Below are 24,630 nucleotides of genomic sequence, written 5' to 3' on the forward strand. Positions count from 1 at the left end.
GTGTTTGCCACAAAGAAGAGGTGCTTCCAAAGTACCTGAAGGCAGGACAAAAAGCAATGGAAGGAAACTAATCAAGGAGAGAAGCAACCAAGAACTAAGGAGAGATTTCCTGACAGAACAGAGGAAGGACTTGCTTCCAAAAGTAATGGATGCTCCAACACTGGACGTTTTTAAGAAAAGATCGGGGAGGTTGGACTAGAAGTCCTCCAGGGTCCCTTCCAATTGTTACTGTATTCTTGCAGTGGCAAAAGCTCTTTCTACATCCTGCCCCTTAGCAAACTTCAAATGTAGGACTCGGATCGCCTCTCCCTCGGCCTTTAAAAAACAGGAGCAACATTGATATGAGTGGAAAGGACGCACCTCCCCGTAGCACGAGGCGGGAGCGGGGATTGGGCCTGGTTCGCCTCGCCCCTTCCCGCCCTGAGGGTTGGCTGATGCAACGTGGCCACGCTTGCAAATAGCCCGAGAGCCTGGATTTGGGATCCTCGTGCCACGGTGAAGCCGATACCTCGGGATTCACAGAACGGGTAAGGAGGGCAGAACCGGGGCAAGGTGGGCAGAACCTCCTCGGGGCAGGAGGTTGTGAACGAGGGAGAAGAAACGTTTCCATGCCCGAGGATCACATAGCTGGGGCAGCTGCACGATTAGAAAGTGAAGGCTTGCAAAGATAAAGCTCATTGTTCTTTCCCTTTTCCTGCCCATTTTTGCACAGTATCTCTTTTGCCGATTGCTTCCCCTATTGAGGTTCGGTCTGCTACCTGTCCAAAATTGCTGATGAGAGCCATAAATAGAATAAAACGAATAACGACCTTTGGGTGCCGAGGCAAAGGAGCTTTTCCCAATTTAGGAAAAGGGGCGGAGGGGAGGGGCTCTTATGGCGTAAAATGTGAGACAGGTAGGGATTGCGATATGAATGTATTAAATGGTGTGTCCTGCACAGATTTTTTATGAGATTTAAAACATGTTTTATTTATCCAGTTTTAATTCTAGCTTTCTGCCCCTGGAACATCTTAACACAGGTACCGAAATTCACCTGTAGAATTCTTGATGTAATAGTTAAAGCCACAGCATCTATCTGATTTGGTGCAGAGGTGACCTAGGATGTTTTGCTTTCTTAAGGAATACTTGTGAAAGGAATAGCCTTTGACATACCTGTTTAACACTTGCAGGTTTATTACAACATTGTTTGGAATTTTGCTGGCTGTAAAATTTGCCAATCAATAAGATGCAAATGTTTTCCCCCTTTTGAACACATACAGAATAAGATACTGATCAGTTAAATAGTCTTGCCCAAGGTAAAGCAAAGGGTTGGCCTTAGGTAGTAGATGGTGAGGATATGGTAGGGAGGTGCTCCGGATTGGCAAACACTGGTATTCTTTGACATAGGGAGCACAATTTAGCGAAAAACATCTGTTGCTGCATCATTTTATGACCTTTCTTGCACAGCTGTTGAGTGAATCACTGCAGTTAAGTCAGTAACACATTTGTTAAGTGAATCTGGCTTCCCCATTGACATTGCTTGTCAGAAAGTCACAAAAGGTGATCATCACATGTCCCAGGGACACTGCAACCATCATAAATTTGAACCACTGGCTAAGTATCCAAAGTTTGATCAGTTATAAGTGTGAAAAACAGTCCATAAGACACATTTTCAATGTTGTTGTAACTTTGGTCACCAAATGAATGGTTGTAAGTTGACCACCTGTGTGCACGTGAAGTTGAGGTATGGTTCTCTCACCAGGACTGAAATGTGTGTTATTGCATCCAGGATCAAGAAGAAATTTTTTTTGTCTAAAATGAGTTCTATCACAGTTCATTCATAGGATGAAAAAAAGCTTTGGTTTTGAGGTTTTTAGAAATGCTATTTTTTTAGTGGCCACTTTTAATGCTTGGTCAACACTGAAATAGAATCTTAGTTAGCCTTCTCAAATAACAACTCATAAACACACTGGGCATCATCCAACTCTACATCCTTAGCACTGGAATTGTGCCTTGATATAGGAATTCTCAAATTATGGGTCAGAAACTTTTAAGGTTTGTAAAAACATTGGTGGTGGTGGGGAGCAGTTTTTTTTTATTTTTAAAACCAGTTAGGCTTGTGCAAACAAAATGAAAACATTAAAACCTGCTCTAGATTTTGCTCCTGACCCTGCAAGTTCGCAGTTGGCAAAACATCTGTGGAGATTTTCAGTCATCCAGGTCTGAGTTGTCTCAAAGATGCTTTTTTTTCTTCAAAAGGCAACTGGACTGTTTTTTCCTTGAGGTAGAAGAAAACATTTCGCTTCTCATCCAAGAAACTTTATTATTAGTTTAGGAAGAAGAAGAATTGATGAACTTCATCAGGATAAAGCTTCTTGGATGTGAAGAGAAATGTTTTCTTCTTCCTCAAGGAAAAAACAGTCCAGTTGCCTTTTGAAGAGGAAAAAAACACCTTTGAGCTTCTCAATTGGCAATTGTACTGCAAAGATTCAGAACTGTGATATATAGATTAAAAAGTATTAAAATTAAGATGTATATTTCTTGGCTTAACTTTAGAGAAATTGTTAATTTTGTTCACAAAGATGAACCTATGGTTTGAAAACGCCTGTCTTCACGTATTTAAATGTTTTAAATAAAACAAGATACAAAAAAGGATATTGAGACTCTGGAAGAGTACAGAAAAGAACAACAAAGATGATTGTGGGGCTGAAGAGTACAGAAAAGAACAACAAAGATGATTGTGGGGCTGGAGATGAAACATACATGCAGGAACTGAGTATGTTTAGTCTAACAAAGAGAAAAACTAGAGAGAACATGATAGCAGCCTTCCAATATTTGAGAGGCTGTAACAAAGAAGAGGGGGGCAATCTATTCTCCAAAACACCTGAGGGCAGGTCAAGAAGTATTGCGTGGAAACTTATCAAGAAGAGAGAGCCAGTCTAGAATTAAGGAGAAATTTCCTGACGGAACAATCAGGAAATTGTTTGATTGATTTCTTGATTTCAGAAGTTGTGGGTGCTCCTTTAAAGGTTTTAAGAAGAGATTGAATAGACATTTCTCAGGAATGGTATAGGGTTTCCTGTTTGAACTAGAAGACCTCCATGGTTCCGTCTGTTATTTTGTATTCTATACATTAATATGTGGTCCAGTACACATACCCTATACATTATTATAACACCTATATGTAGCAGTGGAGCTATATTTGGAATTGGGTGTAAACAGTGGTGTTTGGGTAGGAGAATCAGAGTCTGTCAGCCCTTATAAAGGCAATAGCAATGCCATATTTACCACTTGTAGTTTTCAATCATATTTCACAGATGCCCGTAGGTTGAGAGATAAGCTGAACCAAACATATGGAGTTGGAAAAATTATCAATAGGTCATGCTAGAAGTAGATTAATCTATGAAATAAAACTGTTTTGTGCAGCTAAATTTGGATTGTTCCTTTGATGGTAAAGGAATTCATTTCCTGTACAGATTTTCCCTGTCACAAAACTATTATTAACCAATTGTTTAACACTAACAGCTGCGAAATATACTTCCTACCTAAAATATGCTGTTGGGGGTGGGTTGGAATTTGGAATAATTGATTATGGATTTAGACAGATGGAGTTTTGTGTTTAAGGTTATAATAATCTTGGCTAGCTTTAACCTTAGAAAAATGAGTTAATTAAGAAATTTATTCAGTTAATCATAAGGACATGTGTTGTGCAAATACAGCCTAAATTAGAATGTTAGTATATGTACTTGTGCGAGGGGAAAAAGTCTGGGAAATAAATGTATGAGGGTGAAGGCAGAGATGCGTTTCCCATGGACTCAACAGTATTTATACACAAGCAATTGTGGTGTGTGGCTTGGGGTCGAGGGTGGAGTAGTTTTTTATTCCAAAGGAGTAACAGATGTGCCCATGATGGTGATAAGAGTTTAGGAGGATTTTTTTGTTTTGTTTTATAGTGAAAAAGAGAACTGGTTTGGAGACACTTCCATTGAAAGCCCTGGCAAGAGGGACTCATTCCAGAAGCAATGTATGCAATAATAAAATTCAAGCCCAATCAGGAATTCCCTTGCAGCATCTGTTTCAACAGCATTAACTATTATGGTTATACTCTTACGACATTCTTATTCATGATGAACACCTGTTTTTTCGGTGGTGTTAGACCCTGGAAGTGATCTCTCAGTGACTACCTTTGCATAACATAATTTAATTTCACATTAAAACATACATCAAGCCCATTGATTGGGTTCGCACAACAGCCTGGTGATTGAATATATTCAGTACTGCCTTTTCTATAGGAAATATGTATAACCACATAGTGCTACTTCCTCCTGTCTTTCCTCATAACTCTGTGAGGAAGGCTGGGTTTATTCATTTATTTCAGAGAAGTGACCATGTTATGTCTGCTAATCTTAAGTAAATACACTTGGGTGGGAATACAATCAGTATAAAACAACAGAGTTAGGTTAGGTTTAAAAAATGGCTGGCATAAAGTGATTTGGTAACAAAATATCTGAAAGAAGATCAAAATAACTCAGTTGTTATGAATTGACTAAACAAAGCTAAAGTTTTTAGATGCAAATTTTCCCCTTTACCAAATAATTTTTGAAACATTGACGGGATTTTATATACAGTGTCCTTGTTTAAACATGCCACTAATTTATTAATTATTTGCCTACACTGGACCACAAAGAGATTAATAGCCATATTTTAGACGTGTGTTGTGGGAACCCTGATTGTGAGGTTAGTTCATATATGGATAAACTATAAAAAAATAAGTTGAGTAAACTATATTTCAGTTAACCCTGGAAAAATACTATATACCATAAAATACAGCCCAAAACTGTTTTTTCAGTGTTGGCAATCTGTTGAGCATGCAGTGCCCTGTAGTCTATGATAATTCAATAAATTGTTGTTTACTTACATGTGGGTTAGCATACTCCCTGAAGACAAACTAATTTGCTAATGAATCCCCATGCATGTGTCTATGATTCCATAATATGGAAATGATTTCCCATGGACTTCTTAGGCTTTCTTTTTCCTTCCCTAATACTGAGAATTCTGGATAGCATTTCATTCATGTTCTGATCTAGTCAATCTCTCCTTAGTTTTTCCAGGCTTTATCCATGACCACCTGCTTTGGCACAGACTAAGAGATCTAGTCAAAAGTAATCAGACAGTAACAAACCTGAAGGTAATTGCCTGTAAAGTTAAGCTGAGTTTACAATTAGCTGGTAAAGGAAATAAACTTCAGATAGTCCTCAACCTACAACCATTTGTTTAATGACTGTTCAAAGTTACAGCTGCACAGAAAAATGTGATTTATGACTAGTCCTCGCATTTGCAATTTGCACATGTGATCAAAATTCAGGTGCTTGGCAACCATCATATATTTCCAATGGTTACAACATCCCAGGGTTATGTGATCACCATATGTGATCTTCTCAGATGGCTTCTGAGAAGCAAAGTCAATGGGAGAAGCAGAATTTGCTTAATGAGTGACCACATTTATGGAACCAGGAGAAAAACAAAACTGATTATGAGAAAGGCCAATCTAAATTAAAACTATTTAAATTTAAAATACTTGTTTTGTGCCTTTTATAATGTTCATGTTTTTAATATTAACAATATTAAAATGAATTCAAATGTTTGGTTTATAACTTGCTATATGCCACCCAGAGTCATTTGATTGTGAGATGGGCAGCTATATAAATATGATGAATAAATACGTTTGAAGGGGAATAGGAGCAAGGGGAGAGCAATCTTAATTTCTAATAGTCTCCTAATCTAAGACAGAAAGTTAAGTGGCAAGTTGGTGGCTTTTGTCACTTTTTTAACGAGCGCTTCTAAAGTGACTTAGGGTTTTGGTGCCAAGGCTTGTAGGTCACATTGTAACACGATGCTCAACTGGGCACAAGAAGGTGGGTGGTACAGAGATTTTGGAACTGGCTCTGGAACTAGTACTTTGTGCCACTTTGGATTAGAGAACTATAGACATAGTTTGCTGCAGAAATTTTTGGGCTTCAGTAGATTGAATTCCAAAATCTGGGGCTGGCTGCATGCAGCTCCCTGTAATAGGCTGCCGAGGTATTAACTGGTACTTCAGTAAGTTATGGCAACCCACCTGCTATCTTTGCATTAAGATTTTACATGGTTGTTTTGTTTCAGTATTACATCTGAACATGCAAACCCATATATGTAGGGGTTCTGAGAACCCAGCCGTTCTGTCTGTGCTGAGTCAATATGAATGGAGAGGACCATTCCTTCACTGCAAATGCATTACAGGTAGTCCTCAACTTACAACCATTAGTTTAACAAACATTTGAAATTAAACCAGAGCTGAAAAAAGTGACTTATGACTGGTCCTCACAGTTATGACCATCACAGTCCCTACGGTTGCATAATCAAAATTTGGGCACTTGGCACTGACATGTATGAATGATGGTAGAGGCATCCTGAGGTCACATGATTGTCAAAGTCAATGGGAGAAGTCAGGTTTGCTTAATGACAGCATGATTTGCTTAATGACTATAGTAAAAGAGGTCATAAAATTGGAGGTGATTCACTTAACAACCACTTCATTTAGCAATGGATGTTTTGGTCCCAGTTTTGGTTGTAAGTCAAGGATACTTGTACTATATTAATTAAAGCTGCCTATGAAATTTTGAGCATGCTTTTTCCAAGTGACCAAAATGTGTGGATATCACACGTGACAAGACGAACCTGGCCTCGTATGATATTAACTGCTGCCAATTTCAATATTCTGGCAATTTTTTTCCCATTTTCTAAGGACATAAACACAGCCATATGCAGGCATGTTCAATTTAAGAAAGTATCGCTAAAGCATAAAATGAATAGGGGATTTGAGGTTGGTAGATGGGCAAAGATGGGAATCTGTATTTAAATATTATGTTATTATGGGAAACTCAATCCTGGGAGAGCTAGAGTAGGCTGAAAGAGTGACTGGTTCCCACATCCATCTAGGGCAGGTCACGTTTGCTTCTTGTTAACTTAGTATGTTCCGTGAGTACATCTATTGTGGCTTCAAGCCACAACTTAGTGTGATATGCACATCAAACCTCTCTCACGCCTGTTTTGATGTTTTAACCACCATAACATGCTGCCTCTTGCTAAGAGGTCAGATACATTACAAAATAAAATGAGTCTAATACCAGCATGCCCTTAGCATTTCTGTAACCGACTTCAGATCACCAAAAACCTGTTCAAGAGGAATCTGACTGCTTGAGGCCATAAACAGATGGAATTCTCTCCTTTTTTAAAAAAGGAAAAAATTTCAACTATGTGTTGGTTCCTTCTTCTGGGAAACATTTGAGAATAAAGATGAGATGGATGAATATCTTTTCCTGTTAAAGTAAATAACATAATTAATTTTGTTTCTACTTGAAAACCACTTTTATTTATTTATTTATTTATTTAAATTTTTATACCGCCCTTCTCCCGAAGGACTCAGGGCGGTGTACAGCCAGGATAAAAACAGTAAATATACAAAGTTAAAAATATCAATTTAAAATACCTATTCAATAGTGGCCGAATTAAAACCGTCAGATTGACCAACCTAAAATACCCCATATAAAATTACAAAAGATTAAAAAATTTAAAATTTAAAAATTTAAAAATCAGTCCAGTCCCGCTTGAACAAATAAATGAGTTTTTAATTCCCGGCGGAAGGTCCGAAGGTCAGATATTAAACGCAAACTGGGGGGAAGGTCGTTCCAGAGAGTTGGTGCTCCAACAGAGAAGGCCCTTCCCCTGGGGGCCGCCAGCCGACGCTGCTTGGCGGACGGCACCCTGAGGAGACCCTCTCTGTGAGAGCTTACGGGTCGATGGGAGGCATACGGTAACAGCAGACGGTCCCGTAAGTACCCGGGCCCTAAGCCATGGAGCGCTTTAAAGGTGGTAACCAAAACCTTGAAGCGCACCCGAAAGACCACAGGTAGCCAGTGCAGACTGCGCAAGAGCGGTGTTACCCGGGAGCAACGAGGAGCTCCCTCGATCACCGCGCAGCTGCATTCTGGACTAACTGGAGTCCCCGGGTGCACTTCAGGGGTAGCCCCATGTAGAGAGCATTGCAATAATCCAGACGGGAAGTGACGAGAGCATGAGTGACCGTGCATAAGGCATCCCGGTCCAGAAAGGGACGCAACTGACGGACCAGGCGAACCTGGTAAAAGGCTCTCCTGGAGACAGCCGCCAAATGATCTGTAAACGACAGCCGTCCATCCAGGAGAACGCCTAAGTTGCGTACCCTCTCTGTTAGGGCCAGTGACTCGCCCCCAACAGACAGCCGCGGTTGCAGCTGACTGTACCGGGGTGCCGGCATCCACAGCCACTCCGTCTTGGATGGATTGAGTCTGAGTCTGTTTCTCCCCATCCAGACCCGTACGGCCTCCAGGCAACAAGACAGCAGTTCGACAGCTTCGTTGGGGTGGCCCGGGGTGGAAAAGTACAGCTGAGTGTCATCAGCGTACAGCTGATAACTCACCCCGAAGCCACTGATGACCTCGCACAACGGTTTCATGTAGATGTTGAACAGGAGAGGCGAGAGAATCGACCCCTGCGGCACCCCACAAGTAAGGCGCCTCGCGGTCGATCTCTGCCCCCCTGTCAACACCGTCTGCGACCGGTCAGAGAGATAGGAGGAGAACCACCGATAAACGGTGCCTCCCACTCCCAACCCCTCCAACTGGCGCAGCAGGATACCATGGTCGATGGTATCAAAAGCCGATGAAAGATCCAACAGGACCAGGGCAGAGGAACAACCCCTATCCCTGGCCCTCCAGAGGTCATCCACTAACACGACCAAAGCTGTCTCCGTGCTGTACCCGGACCGGAAGCCGGACTGGAACGGGTCTAGATAGACGGCTTCATCCAGGTACTGGGGAAGCTGCCATGCCACCACACTCTCTACAACCTTCGCCACAAAGCGAAGGTTGGAGACTGGACGGTAATTACCCAAAATAGCTGGGTCAGGAAGGCTTCTTGAGGAGGGGTCTCACCACCGCCTCTTTCAAGGCAGCGGGGAAAACCCCTTCCAACAAAGAAGCATTTATAATTCCCTGGAGCCAGCCTCGTGTCACCTCCTGAGTGGCCAGCACCAGCCAGGAGGGACACGGGTCCAGTAAACATGTAGTGGCATGTAACCTCCCCAGCAACCTGTCCACGTCCTCGGGAGCCACAGAATCAAACTCATCCCAAACAACATCAACAAGACGTGTCTCAGTCATCCCATCCGGATCATCACAATCTTGGTCCAAGCTATCCCGAAGCTGAACGATTTTATCGTATAGATAACCACTAAACTCCTCAGCACGTCCCTGCAAGGGGTCATCCCGTCCCCCCTGATGTAAAAGGGAACGGGTCACCCGAAACAGGGCAGCCGGGCGGTTATCTGCCGACGCAATGAGGGTGGAAACATAGGAACGTTTCGCAACCCTCATTGCCACTAGGTAGGCTTTCGAAAAAGACCTAACTAGTGTCCGATCAGCCTCGGAACGGCTGGACCTCCAGGTACTCTCTAGGCGTCTTCTCCGGCGTTTCATCTCTCTCAGCTCCTCAGAGAACCAAGGAGCCAATTGAGATCTACGCCGGGTCAGAGGCCGCAAAGGCACGACACGGTCCAAAGCCCCAGCCGCAGCCTGTTCCCAGGCCGCAACTAGTTCTTCAGTCGTGCCGTGGGCAAGATCATCAGGAAACGGCCCAAGCTCCGTCAGGAACCTCGCGGGGTCCATCAGGCGCCTGGGACGGAACCAACGCTTTGGTTCCGTCTCCCTGCGGTGGTGAGTGGCAGTCTGAAAGTCTAGGCGGAGGAGAAAATGATCTGTCCATGACACCGGTGTTGTCACTAAATCCCCTAATACCCTAATTTTTGGACTGCTTGAAGTGGAAAAAAATGGAACTTTGATTTTAAGTTTTACTGATTAGATAGATTTGTTCTTATGGTCAGTGGCTAGTATATATTATTATATAAAAGTAAAAAGTTGAGGTGTCATATACCTTTTTCTATTGCACCAAAAGGAATCAGAAGTCAATGCTTTTTTTTCTTTTCCCCCTCTGTCCTAAACTTTTCTCTCTTTTTGTTTCTCTTCCCTATTTTACCACTATTTTCATTTTTCTTTGTATTTCTGTATTTTATATTTTGATAAATTAATAAAATTTAAAAACAGGATTTCAAAATGTATTAATTGATACTATCAGAGACTAGCAAACTCCTCTGCCCAGTAGGACCAGAACATCCCCTGAAGACCCATCTAGTTGTGAGGGCTCCCTTTGGCTTTTTGTCTCCTTCAGTTCCTCTCCTTTCCTGTCAGTTCTTAGCATTCCATATCTGGGCTGCAGTAATCAAGATCATCATTAGAAGGCAGTAAAGGGACACTTTTGCTGCCTCTACAGGTCATCTGGAGTTTTGCAGTCCAGATATGATGTGCCCAACTTGATCATCTAGATTAGTTTCCATTGCAGTCCCAGAGGAGAATTTTGAGCTAACAACTCCATTGCTTGTTCATCTGTATGTTTTCTTTGGAGAAAGCAAACAAGGAAGTAAGTGCCAAGGCGCTGAGAGGACTACAGCAGCCAGCAGCGCATCATCGATTATGTCATCTTTCTGTACATGACTGGATTTGCGTGGAAAAATTCAGTCACAAGCTGATCACACTGTGGTTCACTATCATGCGAACCCAGAACATTGAGCAATAGGGTTATGAAGCTCCTGCGATTTGGTAGAAAGGCATTATTTGGAGCAACCAGGATAATACCTGCCTACTTCTCTTTAAAGTAGAGGTAGACTCTTTAAAATAGATCTGTGGACCATCTCCCAGAATACCCTTGGGGTATTCTGGGAGTTGAAGTTCATACATCTTAAAATGGCTAAGGTTGAGAAACATTGTTTTAAAGGATTGGCCGCACAATGTGGAGCAAAGATGCAGCTGCTTTAAGGGGTTGGGGAGAGGTATGCATCAGTGGTGGATTTCAATTTTTTTTACTACCAGTTCTGTGGGCGTGGCATGGCTTGGTGGGCGTGGCAGGGGAAGGATACTGTAAAATCCCCATTTCCTCCTGATCAGCTGGGACTTGGGAGGCAGAGAATAGATGGGGGCGGGGCCAGTCAGTTTTTTTACTACCGATTCTCTGAACTACTCAAAATTTTCACTACCGGTTCTCCAGAACTGGTCAGAATCTGCTGAAACCCACCTCTGGTATGCATCTGTGTGCTTGGTTGCCTGCCTTCTCAAACTGGATTAAAAAGAGATAGTTGGCAGCTCAGGGAAGGAGGAAGCCAACTTACTGAGGGAAACCCCATTTTCATGATAAAGAGAAGAAGTGGGCACACACAACACATTTAAGTAAAAAATGAATAAACCATGTCATGATGATTGTGCAGAGCCACACATTATGGATCACCCTAAGAGAGATGTAATTTTAACAGGGATATCCTTGATATTGGTGCCTTCATAAATAATATAGTAATCTGTTTAAAATATTTGAGTGGAATCAAATTAAAGGTTTATCTGGCCATAGTTTACTTAAATTATATGAAATAATATCCCCCAAATCTGGAATATTTCAAATTTATAAAAATCATTGGATATATTGAACTTAGACATTGGATATCATATATTTCTGAAAAAGTTATATGCCAGACATTAAAAATTGTCTTAATGAAATTGGTCATCTCTCCTTTAAATTAGTTTTATATTTAAAGACAGGCAAAAATAGACACTACAATTTCATTAAGTCCAGATACAATTTACTGTCAAAAAATTAAATCACAATGTAATTTCATTATATATGTATTTCTAGGGGAAGGACATACCCACTGAGTTATTTCCAAAGTTTTTCTGCTTATGCTGGAAACTTTTGCACTACTAAAAATACAAGGACCACTGTATCCACTAACATGCAATTAGTTATCTCACCCAATTGCTTAGAGATGGTTGTTTACAACTTACAACATTCGTTTAGTGACCGTTCAAAGTTACAACGGGATTGAAAAAAGTGTCTTGTTACCCTGCAACATCCCTGTGGTCCCTGTGATCAAAATTTGGATGCTTGACAGCTGCCGTCTATTTATGATTTTTTTTAAATTTGCATTTATATCCCGCCCTTCTCCGAAGACTCAGGGCGGCTTACACTATGTCAGGCAATAGTCTTCATCCATTTGTATACTATATACAAAGTCAACTTATTGCCCCCCAACAATCTGGGTCCTCATTTTACCTACCTTATAAAGGATGGAAGGCTGAGTCAACTCTGCAGTGTCCTTGGATCATATGATTACCTTTTGTGATCTGACGAGCAAAGTCAGTGGGGAAGCCAGATTCATTTAACAATCGTGTTACTAACTTAACAACTGTGGCAAGAAAGATCATAAAATGAAGCAAAACCTAACAACCGTCTGTCAGCAACGTTTAGCAACGAAAACTTTGGGCTCAATGATGGTCTTAAGTTTAAATTAAATAAGTTAAATTCACCAGAAAAAAAGGCAGTCTAGGATGTATTTGAAGTGTTGGCCAAAGCGTTGGCTCTCTCACCAAATGTCTGCCATGGAAAGTTGTTTTCTGTTAGAAAATGGCTCCAAAACATCCATTTACGGTACTAAAATCCAGTGGCTAACCTAGTTCATCAACATAGCATCCATACTACACCATTCCAGATGTGGTTAAGTGTAAGAGAAGAAGGGCTGATGGTCATTCTCCATGTTTGTGCAGATCACTATGTGATAAGCTGTACGTGGCCTCAGCAGTTCAGGGTTTCAGACAGGTCCTAAAATTATTTAATTTCGAATGGCTTTTTCCCAAAAGTTTTTGTGGAGTTCTTCCTAGAATGAAATTGCTTTAAAATACTTTAGGTAATCTATATGTGTTGTTTCTTGGCACATAGCTTTTTATTTTTTACTAATAAATATCTTAAGTTTTAATTAAGGTTAATAATACAATGAAAAAAGAAGCAGCAGAGGTATAGAAAAAGCAAGTTGTAAATAAAAAGGTTTAGAAACACAATGAAGGTAACAAAATATTAAAATGACATTAATATAAATATAAATACTAAAATATACTTTTGAAAGTTGGAATTAGTGTTAAAAGTAAATCAAATTACAATTAAATCATTGTATAGTAATTTACAGCCTTGACCAGTATAAATGGATTTATAAATTACTGTACCAGGAAAAATAACAAGATCTGCAGTTTTGGAAAAATGTAACAATATAGCAAATTACCAAAAATTAATGTTTATAGATTAGATGCTATATTCTTATGTTAGAAAGAACCTTGAAACCCAGTTAAATTCAATAGCAAATTTATTTTCTAAATATAAAGTTATTTTGACAGTGTTACATAATTCCATAATTTATTTTTTCTATAGAAGAAACCATTCATGCTTTCAGTAAGGAGGACAGAATATTCTAGCAGATGTTCCCATATATAGTACTATACAAACTCAGTTCAGTATATTTTGTATGAACATAAATTTTAGTACTAATAAAATAATAGAAAGGAAAAATCCATCTTTAATTTTGAATTCATTCTCTTATAAATCCTTGTCCAGAACTGTGGAATTGCCTTATATACAGTACAACATTGTTACCAAAAGTGGAAGAATGATCCAGTCTGACTTGCATTTCCAGCACTTTTTAGAAAATAAATATTATGTTAATAAAAATATTTCTGTTTGATACTTCCATTTGTTGGATATCAATTGTTCTATTAAAATTCTGCATCCAATTGATCATGCAGTCTAAACTTGTTCATTTTCTGAACCATATTTCAGCAGCAACCTAATGATCTGAGTTTCGTGTGATAGATTTCATATTATATGTTTTCATGTTATTTTTTTTTTAATTTATATCCCGCCCTTCTCCAAAGATTCAGGGCGGCTTACAATGTGTTAAGCAATAGTCTTCATCCATTTGTATATTATATACAAAGTCAACTTTTATTGCCCCCAACAATCTGGGTCCTCATTTTACCTACCTTATAAAGGATGGAAGGCTGAGTCAACCTTGGGCCTGGTGGGACTTTAACTTGCAGTAATTGCAAGCAGCTGGTGTTAATAACAGACAGACTTAGTCTGCTGAGCCACCAGAGGCGGCTATATGTTTTTCAAATTGGTCAAATCTTATTTTGGAATTTCTTTGGAATTATTTTACATATTAAAGCCAGAGTGTTGTCTGTTACCATTCTGAGAGAAAATCTCAAAAGACTTCATCTTTTATTAATAATTTTTGAAGTCTGTATAAATTCTCTCCCCATTATTCAAATGTCTTTTTCCATTCTTCACAAACTTAAATATTTAATATCAAAACAAGTAGTGATAATTCTGGATTTTTTCATCTATATTATCCCATATTTTTAGCATGCTCCCTAATAATCCCTTATAGCTATATTTTGTTTGATTGGCATCAGATCAAACATACTTATACACAGTGGTGGGATTCAAGTGATTTAACAGCCAGTTCTCTGCCCTAATGATTTCTTCCAACAACCGGTTTGACAAACTGCTCAGAAAGTTAAAAACGGTTCTCCCGAAGTGGTGCGAACTGGCTGAATCCCACCACTGCTTATACAACCCATGGTCAGATTGTATCATTTTAAAATGGTTGTTTCATTGAAATTGGAGAAATTATGTAATTTTATGTCTCTTGTAAAGTTTTAAGCATTTTAATAGCAAGTATACAAATAAATGAATTTCTGAATGAACAATATTAATTTAAGGCTGTTACCCTGTTTCAGAGACCGCTGCACCACAGAGGTTTAGTTTGTAAACTAAAAAAATCCAGAAGCTGCAGAAACGGAGGAAGGTGGGCACATTGCCCTGAAACACATTTGGCCACTGCATTCTTGTGTGATCACACGAAAAGCCTACTTCATAGGTAAGTTCACAGACCCTGTATCCTCTTGAGTAAATGGGATTTAATTGGAACCAGGATTATCTTTGTCACCTTTTATCATAAGCGAAACAGAATCAAATAATCAATTAGGCAAACCCAGGATTGTTTATTCTAATTGCTAGGGACTATTTTAGGCAAAGGTAATTATTTCCACAGTCCTTTTAACAGGGCTTGTTTGAAGTAGAAGTACTCAGAACTAAGCCTGAAATTTGGGCATTGCAAAATACAAGATTATAGAGCTGTGTTAGAACATCTATGTTGCACACAAAAGTTCCCAGGTTACAATCTTGACATTTTTGATAGAAATCAGGAGTCAAATATAGAAGCTAATTAGAAATACCTCTGTGCCCATTCATAGGTTGGTCTGCTTTTATTAAAAATAAATGATGAGGAGACTTGGACTAATGCACCACCTGACATTCATCTACAGTTTCCTCTCATTCCAGATGTCTTCTCATTCCTGATGTTTTCTCTATTCTGATAAAGTTCTGAGGACAGGTTAGAGCCTGGAGTGATCTGCAAAATATTATAAATTCTACTCTTTTCAGTTTAGCATCGAATGATTGTCTCTCCCTAGCCTTATCTATCAGAGGCAATTAAATGTACCCTGGACACTTTTGCTTAGGAAATCAACTGCCGTATCATGTGAAAGCTCTTTTGTAATTGAGCACCCACAAACACACTGGTCTTGCTTCATCATTTGATGTAAGATAACTGCCTTGAAGAACCGTCATTTGTGTGTAATTTACACAGCTAAAGATAGAAAAGTCTCTCCTAATTTGTGGTAGATTAAGGTTAGCAAACAAAGCCATGGAATATTTGCAGAGGACAACTGGCATTTATAATCTTGTTCCAGGACTGCCCCTTTTTTAAAATTCCCTCTCCTTGGTGGCTGGCACCCATTGCTGCCTTTCATATCTGAACTTCCCTTGTTCCATGAAGGTTAGATTAACCTCAGTTTCTCATTGTGAGGAATAATTTTTTGCATAGATGATGGAACTGGGGAAAAAAAGAGAGTAGAGAACAAAGGATCACCACAGACTTATTGTTGGAATTAACTTTCCTAGTTAAGATTGCTCTCTCTCTCTCTCTCTCTCTCTCTCTCTCTCTCTCTCTCACACACACACACACACACACACACACACACACACACACAACACTGTTGTTCAGTCACTAAATCATATCTGACTCTATGGCAGGAGTGAAATCTACTTACCTTCCTTACTGGCTCGGAAGTGCACACGCCGTGGAAGCAGACCTTCTGCGCATGCGCAAAACCTTCAGAAGGTAAAAAACACATTACTTCCTGGTTAAAACCAGGAAGTAATGACACCCGGGCGAGTGAGTGGAGCTTCGCTCCGCCATTGCTACCGGATCACCGAACTACTGGCTACAATCGATATCGGATCACGCGATCCGATCTGATCTGGGAGCATTTCACGCCTGCTCTGTGTACCATAGCACGCCAGGCCCACTTCCTCCTCTGTTTTCCGGAGTTTTTCCAAATTCATGTTCATTTCATCAACAACACTATGTCGCCATCTCATTCTGTCCCCTACTTCTTTTGCCTTCAACCTTTCCCAAAATCAGGTTCTTTTCCAGTGAGTCCTCTCTTCTCATTAGGTGGCCAAACTATTTGAGCTTCAGCTTCAGTATCTGTCCTTCCAAAGAACAATCAGGGTTGATTTCCTTCGGGATTGACTGGTAATGCTTTATTAAATAATTCTGATTTTTAGGATCAGTTAGTTTACAGACTAATTTCAGCATCATCACTTGGGCTCCAGAAATAACTTTCAGTATTGGTATTGTATGATCCTATATTCCATTTACCAATGGAGTAGTTGCATGCTGCACCATCTGGAATTTCTCTGACCTAAAAAGAACATTCCTGTAGACTATGTGACAACAACCCAGTTGTGAGATTATTAGGCCCAGGCTATGTGTATACTCTTTTAGCACAGGGTTCTCCAAATTTGGCAATTTTAAGACTTGTGCATGGCTGGCTGAGGAATTCTGAAAGTCCACCCGTCTTAAAGTTGCCAAGTTTGGAGACTCTTGCTTTAGCAGGAATGACATTTCATTCAGATCAGGCTACCTTCCTTAACTGAAGAATCATCTGTCCAGAAAATCCATACATTAAGTACCCAGTTAAGAATATCCAACTTACTGACAAAATAGGGGGAGGAAGCAGTATTTTTTTTTATTGAAAGAGTTTTAAAAAACAAAAACATTTTCCCCCCTTTTTCCCCCCTCCCTCTCAAAAAAACCCCTTCCCCCCTCCCTCCCCCCCCCCCGGCTTCCCGGGTCAATCACAAGGTATTGTTATACATAAACCAAACATAGAATAAAATTTTCCCTTCCAATCCAAATAACCACATCCAAAGCTTTTCATCTCCCAACCCCCTCCCCATTACATAAAATAACTTTCTAATTATTCAAAGGCAATCTGATATTTCTTAATCTGATATCTGTTTTGTAGATAATCCATTTTTTCCATTCAATTAAATATCTTTCCTGCGTATTGTCTTTTAAAAACGCTGAGATTTTAGCCATCTCAGCCAGATTAATAACTTTCAGTATCCATTCTTCTATTGTGGGTATCTCTTCTTTCTTCCAGTATTGTCCAATCAATAGTCTTGCTGCTGTTATTAAATTCAGAATCAATTTAGTCTCAATCCCTGTACAATCCGTTATAATTCCCAAAAGGAAAAATTGTGGCAGGAACTTTATCTTCTTCTTCAGTACATTTTGAATAATCCACCAAATTCTTATCCAAAAGACCTTAATTTTCTTGCAAGTCCACCAAATATGAAAATATGTAGCGTCATCACAATCACACCTCCAACATTTCGCTTGGATACATACGTGATAATTTTTTGGGATCTAAGTGCCATCTATAAAACATCTTATAAAAATTTTCCCTTAAATTCTGTGCTTGTGTAAACTTAACATTTCTAACCCAAATTTTCTCCCATGTTTCCAACATTATTGGTTCCTGAATATTCTGTGCCCATTTTATCATACAATCCTTTACCAAATCCTTTTCCGAATCTATTTCAAGCAACACATTATACAATCTCTTTATATGCTCCTGGGTCTGATTTCTAATTTGCTTTATTAAATTTTCCTCCCTTTGCATTATACCAATTTTTTGATCTTCTTTCCATCTAGCACTTATTTGCCCATATTGAAACCAAGTATAATTCCTCCCTTCTTCATTTAATACCTGTAATGATTTTAATTGCAATCTACCTCCTTCAGCATACAAAAGTTCTTTATAAGTAATCATTTCCTGTTTCTGTTCTATATTTATATTCTCTATTGCATGTCTAGGGCTCGCCCATATAGGAATCTTGTAATCTAATTTATAGGAATATTTTTTCCAGACCCGCAAAAGAGCACTTCTCAACACATGATTCTTAAAAGCCCTATCCACTTTTTTTTCATAAAATAAATACGCATGCCATCCATATAACAAGTCATAACCTTCTATATTTAAAATTCTTTCCTCTGTTAAGTTAAACCAGTCACTTATTACTGAAAGGGCTACTGCTTCATAATATAGTTTAAAGTTAGGCATTCTTAAATCACCTCTTTCCTGTGAGTCCTGTATTATTTTCATTTTAACCCTCGCCTTTTTACCCTGCCATATAAATTTGTTAATCCCAATCTGCCAATCTTCCAAATTTTTATCCTTTTTAATTATTGGTATCATCTGGAACAGAAACAGAAATCTAGGTAACACATTCATTTTAATAGCCGCAATCCTTCCCAATAGGGATAACTGCAATTTCTTCCAGACACAAAGTTCATTCTGAACTTTTTGCCATAGCAAGTCATAATTATTCTTATAAAGTTTCTTGTTCGATGAGCTAATATAAACCCCTAAGTATTTAACCTTTTTTACTACCTCAAATCCTGTCATTTCCTCTAGTTTTTGTTTCTGTTGTATAGACATATTTTTAATTATCACTTTTGTTTTATTCTGATTTATTTTAAATCCTGATACCTTTCCATATTTATCAATTACTTCCAACAAAAATCTACTTGAATTTATAGGATTTGTTAACGTAACCACTACATCATCTGCAAAAGCTCTAACTTTATACTCATATTGTCTAATCTTAATTCCCTCTATTTTCGTTAATTCTCGTATTTTATCTAATAATGGTTCCAGAGTCAAAACAAACAATAATGGTGATAATGTTAGAATATTAACCTTATAATCTTTCAAATAATCATAAATGTCCCTATTCAATATTTTGTCTTTTGCATATAATGCAGTGTAAAATTCTGAGAATGCCTTTTTAATTTTATCCTGTTGATATATCTCTTTACCTTTATATTCTATTTTTTGTATGACACGTGCTTTCTGTTTTTTCCTTAAATTATATGCCAACCATCTCCCAGGTTTATTTGCATTACAAAAGGTATTATGTTTAGCATATTGTATATTCGTTGCCACCTGGTCTGCCATTAACATATTAAATTGACTCTGTAATATTTTTATAGCCTCTTTAAGTTTGTGATCTTGTGGGTTTTGAATTAATAACTGTTGCTTCCTTTGAATTTCTTCTTCCAAATACCTACGCTGCCTTTGTTTATTATTCCTTTGCCTATTGTCCAAATAAATCAATATCCCTCTAATAAACGCTTTGCTCGCCTCCCACACAGTTCCTATAGGTGTCCCTTTGTACATATTAAAATCAAAAAATTCTTTCAACTGTTTCTTACAATAATTTACATTATCCTCATATCTAAACAGATTTTCATTCAACCTCCATGTTCTACCACCTTTTTTCCCTTGTAATAATTCCATCCATACTGGGCTATGGTCAGTTAAACACCTCGAAATATCTTCATTTTCTTCACCCTAGAAAGCAAGTCATTAGAAATTAAAATAAAATCAATACGTGAAAAAGATTGATGCCTATCGGAAAAAAAAGTAAAATCTCTCTCATCTGGATTCCGTAACCTCCATATGTCTCTAAACTCAAAGTCTTCCATCATTTCAAAAAAGGATTTTGGTAATTTTGCATGTATAGGTATCTTCTTGGAGGAGGTTCTCTTATCCCTTCTTGTAACAATTACTCCATTCCAGTCTCCTAATAAAATAAACGAACTATAATCCCAGAGGGCAACCTCTCGTGTAACATTTTGTAAAACTTTTCTTGTTGCTGATTAGGTGCATAAATACCTATCAGCAAAGTCTTTTTTGCATCTATCACCAGTTCAATAGCAATAAATCTTCCTTGAATATCTGCCTCAATTAACTTAGCTGGTATATCCTTCCTGATATATACAACAATTCCATGCTTCTTTTCCAAAGCTGATGCAACAAAATGTTTACCCAATTTTGAGTTAATTAAATATTTTTGGTCTGATAATTTTATATGTGTCTCTTGCAAACAAATCACATCATTTTTAAATTGTTTCAAGTAGTGAAATATTTTCCTTCTTTTCTGAGCTGAATTCAAGCCATTAACATTCCATGACAAAATTCTATTTGCCATTACTGGCCTCCTGAAGCTTTGAAGCAGACAACGGAAGCTCCTCCTCCGGTATCTTCCGTCTAGCTCCTCCCACAGCTTCCATACTGGGATCCTGACTTTTACTTTGAGACTGTTGCTCTTCTTTACGCTTAAGAGCTCCTCTTGTCACCCTTTGCTCTTGTGGTTCCTCTAATACTGGCAGCAATGAAGGCTCTTGGATCACCACGCCTTCTTGAATCTGTTGAAGTTTTCTATCACTTCTATTTCGACTTTCAAAACTGTAGAAAGAAAATCCTTTGCCTTTAAAACAGTGTCAATTCTATATCTCCTTCCTTGATAGAATACTGTCAGTCCAACTGGCACCTCCCATCTGAATTGAATCTGATGTTTTTTAAGTTCTTGTGTAAAAAAAACAAATTCCTTCCTATCTCTTAACATCTTTGAAGGAATCTCTTTCAGCACCTTCAGCTCCTGTTCTCCAATTTTTAAAGTTGTCTGATATGAAACTTGCAGAATCTGATTTCTCATAGTCCTTTTCACAAAATAAACCACAATGTCCCGAGGAAGCTTTCTCTGTCTTGCAATCCAGGAGTTAACTCTATATATTTTATCAATTTGGTAAGCTACCTCTTGGGGTTCCACTTCAATAAATTCAGCCAATGCTTCTGATATAATTTTTCTTAAGTCTTCTCCTCGCTCTTCTTGCATACCACGGATTCTAAGAGCTCCTTCCATAAGTTTATATTGTAATATCACAACCTGATCTTCATTTTGATCCACTTTTTTCTGAACACCTTTCATTTTGTCTTCTAAATGCTTATTTGACTGAGAGATCTGTTGCATCTCCTCTTCCAATCCCTCAATTTTTTTTTACTCAGTCCTTGAACTGCCATGAGAATATCTTCTCTTATTTTTGCATTAAAATTCTCCATCATTTCTTTTTGCCTATCTTCAGAAAGTTTTAATTGTACTTTCAATATAGCCTCAAGACTTGGTTCAGATCCCCTTCTTCCAGAAGGCTTTAAAGGTTTAGCTGCCATTCTGTCTTCAAAAGAATCAGGAATTTAAACTTAATAACTTTCCTTCCCTCCTTTCAGTATAAAAAAACTCCGTTTGTAACAATCCACAAATAACGCTACTTTATCGTACTAAAAAATTTTACTTTCACTTTCAGACGCCATTTTAAAAGTCAATTAATCAAAGACAAAGAAAGGTTTCAGGTTTCAAAAAGGGAGTCGGTACTTGCCGTGCTGATTCTACATCAAAGATCGAGCGCTTGTGAAATTCCCGTCTGCTTAGAAAATCAATCAATTTAATAAGTCCTTTTGAGCAGAAGCGACTCTCCTGCTCCTTTTTCCTGATAAAAAACAGGAGCGTGTTTGAAGTTGGAGGGAGTGGAATTCGATGGGATCATAAATCCAGGAAAATTCGCTCTTAAGAGCAAACCCCCTGTCAGACCTGCCACTCTTCCACAACTCTGCATAACCCCCTTTTTCCCATAGGGTATGCTAAGCTCAGTGAACAGTGATTTTTTTCTGTTTCACTGACTTGTACAATCTTCTAACACGGAGTGCTCTGTTAGAGCACCCAACAGGAGCGGTGACGTCACTGGAGCCTGGGGAGGAAGCAGTATTATGTATGTTTGCTGCCTTGAATTATTTATAAAGTAATAAGCACAGTAAATATTTATTTAAAGCAATTATTTATAAAGTGACAAACACAGGATAAATAAACTTGGTACTTTCGAATGGTCTGCTTATTACTAAAAATGGGGGAGGGTGTTCTCCTTCGAACCATTGAAGCTGTGTAGTGTTTTCATGAAGTATTGAAGCCGTGCATTTTTAATATACAGCTTGTCAGCTCAAGGGAGGAGAACACTTTCCATCATTTTTAGTAACAGTCCATTCATAAATACCACTTACATACAAATTCAAATAAGATTTAGGGATGGAACTTGTTCTTAAACTGGAGTACAGTCTGTATTAAGATTCAGCTTTATTTTATTAGCCCTCATTCACTTCAGGCAATCCTCAGACACCTGGTTAGCCCTTCCTGTTTGAGGGGAAAGTCTATGGAGGAAGTTGATTACCAGCTGCACATGACACGGATGACATCACACTTCACATATCTGGATGACCATCCCTTGTGGGTTATTGTAGAAGAGCAAATTAGAACTAAAGCAGGGGTGTCAAACTCGTAATGACATTTTGTCATCACGTGACTTATCACAACTTTTTTCCCCTTCGCTAAAATGGGGGTGGGGTGGCCGGCGCATGACGCATCTGGCCCGCAAGCCGCGAGTTTGACACCCCTGAACTAAAGGATCCCACAGTGCAACCACTGTGAGGATGCAGTAACTTTCCACCACTGCTATAACTTGAAAATTCCAGCTGTTGTTCCAGCTCCTCGCTCACAGAGCTACTCCACTGATACTCCATGATCAGTAATGTCAAAAGATCCACATGAATCTGCATAGTAGCATTTTTTGAGGATCGTTACTCAATAGCAACCGAATTGTTTCAGTGCTTCACTCAGATCTGAAACCAAACTGTAAAAGGAATCAACTTGAATCACCACATTGCAATCAATGTATGTTTGGCACCGTCTCGTTCAGGAACCTGTGGCTCTTGGTGGATCCATAAGCAGAACAGCTTCTTCTAAATTGTGATACATAATTTGAGAATAAGATGAGGATGATTTTATCTTCAAATTGCTTTAAATGTTACTGTTATTGCACAATGACGAACATATCGGTGATAGTCGAAGTCTCATTTTCAGCAGGAAAATTTAGGGGTTAGGAAGAACACAAAAGGGAGTTCCCAGGAGTTGAGTTGGAGATGGCAGCTGGTATTTTAGAATAGGTGGAAATGTTTTAAGAATTTAGCTCAGAATATGCAGAAGTGAAAAGAAGTGGGAAAGTTTTGCCTAGGGTTATAAAGGAGAACAAGAAAGGAGCGAGAAGTAGCTATGTAAATCTCATTGTCAGATTGGCGAGTTTGACCTCCCTTAATGAGATTTACAAAGCTACTTCTTCTTTTTTTTTGTATTCTCCTTTATATTATAAAAACAGAAATAGATTTGAATAATTTATTTTTGTTAATGTTTTTAGTTTTTATAGCTAAAATAAATAACAAATAAGTGTGAAGTGTTTCTGACAGTTATCAGTCTTGTAGAAAAAATGTAATGAATATATTTATTCAACATGGTAAATCCAGTTTTTCCTCAAGATAAATCTGCTACCCCTCCCCTGACAAATGGAGAATTTGCTCACATTTTCTTTTTCCATCTCTGGCTATTTCATGAGAGCTAGCTTTTCTTTCCCAGCCACAAACAGCCATTCTGTTTGTTTAGAGAGAGAGAAAAAGAAAGTTTCAAATTTACCAGAACATTTTGTAAAGCATCTAAATTATATATGCTTATGTCAATTTGAATAATTCTAGAAACCACCATTAGGACAAGAAGAATGAACACTTTGAGGCAGTTTGAATCTCCCTGACCAAGATGGAGACATGTCCAAAAAAGAGGGTTGAAAAGCATGTTGTTCTGGGGAATGTTTGGCTCTAAAGAAGTATTTTTTTCACTTGATGGAAATGAATACTTATTAAATTTCTGAACATGGGACCAAAAACAGTTCCAGAACAGGCAAGGGCTTGATTTATCTCCTCTTCTGTTACTTTCCCTTCATTTTCAGGCAAAAAAATTGTACTATTACTATTTCTCCTTTTTCTCCTCCTCTTCCTCCTCCTCCTTCTCCTTCTTTTTCTCCTCCACTTCTTCCTCCTCCTCCCTCCTCCTCCCTCCTTCTTCTCCCCTCTCTCACACATTCACATCAGAATTCAGAAATGCAGAGCTCCACAGAAATTTACTTTGGTATATGAATTAAAATTGGGCACGGGCCTTATCCTCAAGGTTATCAGCCAAAAGCTTACACACACAAAAGAAGAGAAGGGAGATCAGTTTAATATTGCCAAAACAAACTGGTAAGTTCTTCACAGAACATTCTATCCTGATGAGGCCAGGCTGAATTTTTAAAAAGATTTTCCTTTTCAGACGTAGTTGCTGAGGCAATTATTGGTGCCTTTTAGTCCTTTCTCCAGTACTATATCAGGGGTACCTTCCCCTTGGAACAGAAAGTTTTACTTTCGTATGCTGAAGGCAGGTTCCCTTTGTGGTCAGTGACCAGCATAGGCTAGGACTGGGTGCCCTCATCCATTTCTCCCAAAGGTGCTTTTTTTTTTTCCCCCTCCAAGAGGCAACTGG

The 24,630-nt window shown here is 38.7% G+C and overlaps 1 protein-coding gene across 1 annotated transcript in view; it reads left to right on the plus strand.

Annotated features, from left to right (window-relative positions):
• The first annotated feature begins 404 nt into the window (after nt 1–404).
• Nucleotides 405–24,630, plus strand: part of SLC6A16 (solute carrier family 6 member 16) — a 52,455-nt gene continuing 28,229 nt past the window's right edge. The window contains exons 1-2 of the mRNA XM_058181441.1: nt 405–527; nt 14,721–14,860. The gene's annotated coding sequence lies outside the window, so the exon portion shown is untranslated. The remainder of the gene's footprint in view (nt 528–14,720; nt 14,861–24,630) is intronic.

Source organism: Ahaetulla prasina, chromosome 4, assembly GCF_028640845.1.
Source record: "Ahaetulla prasina isolate Xishuangbanna chromosome 4, ASM2864084v1, whole genome shotgun sequence".
Lineage (NCBI taxonomy): Eukaryota > Metazoa > Chordata > Lepidosauria > Squamata > Colubridae > Ahaetulla > Ahaetulla prasina.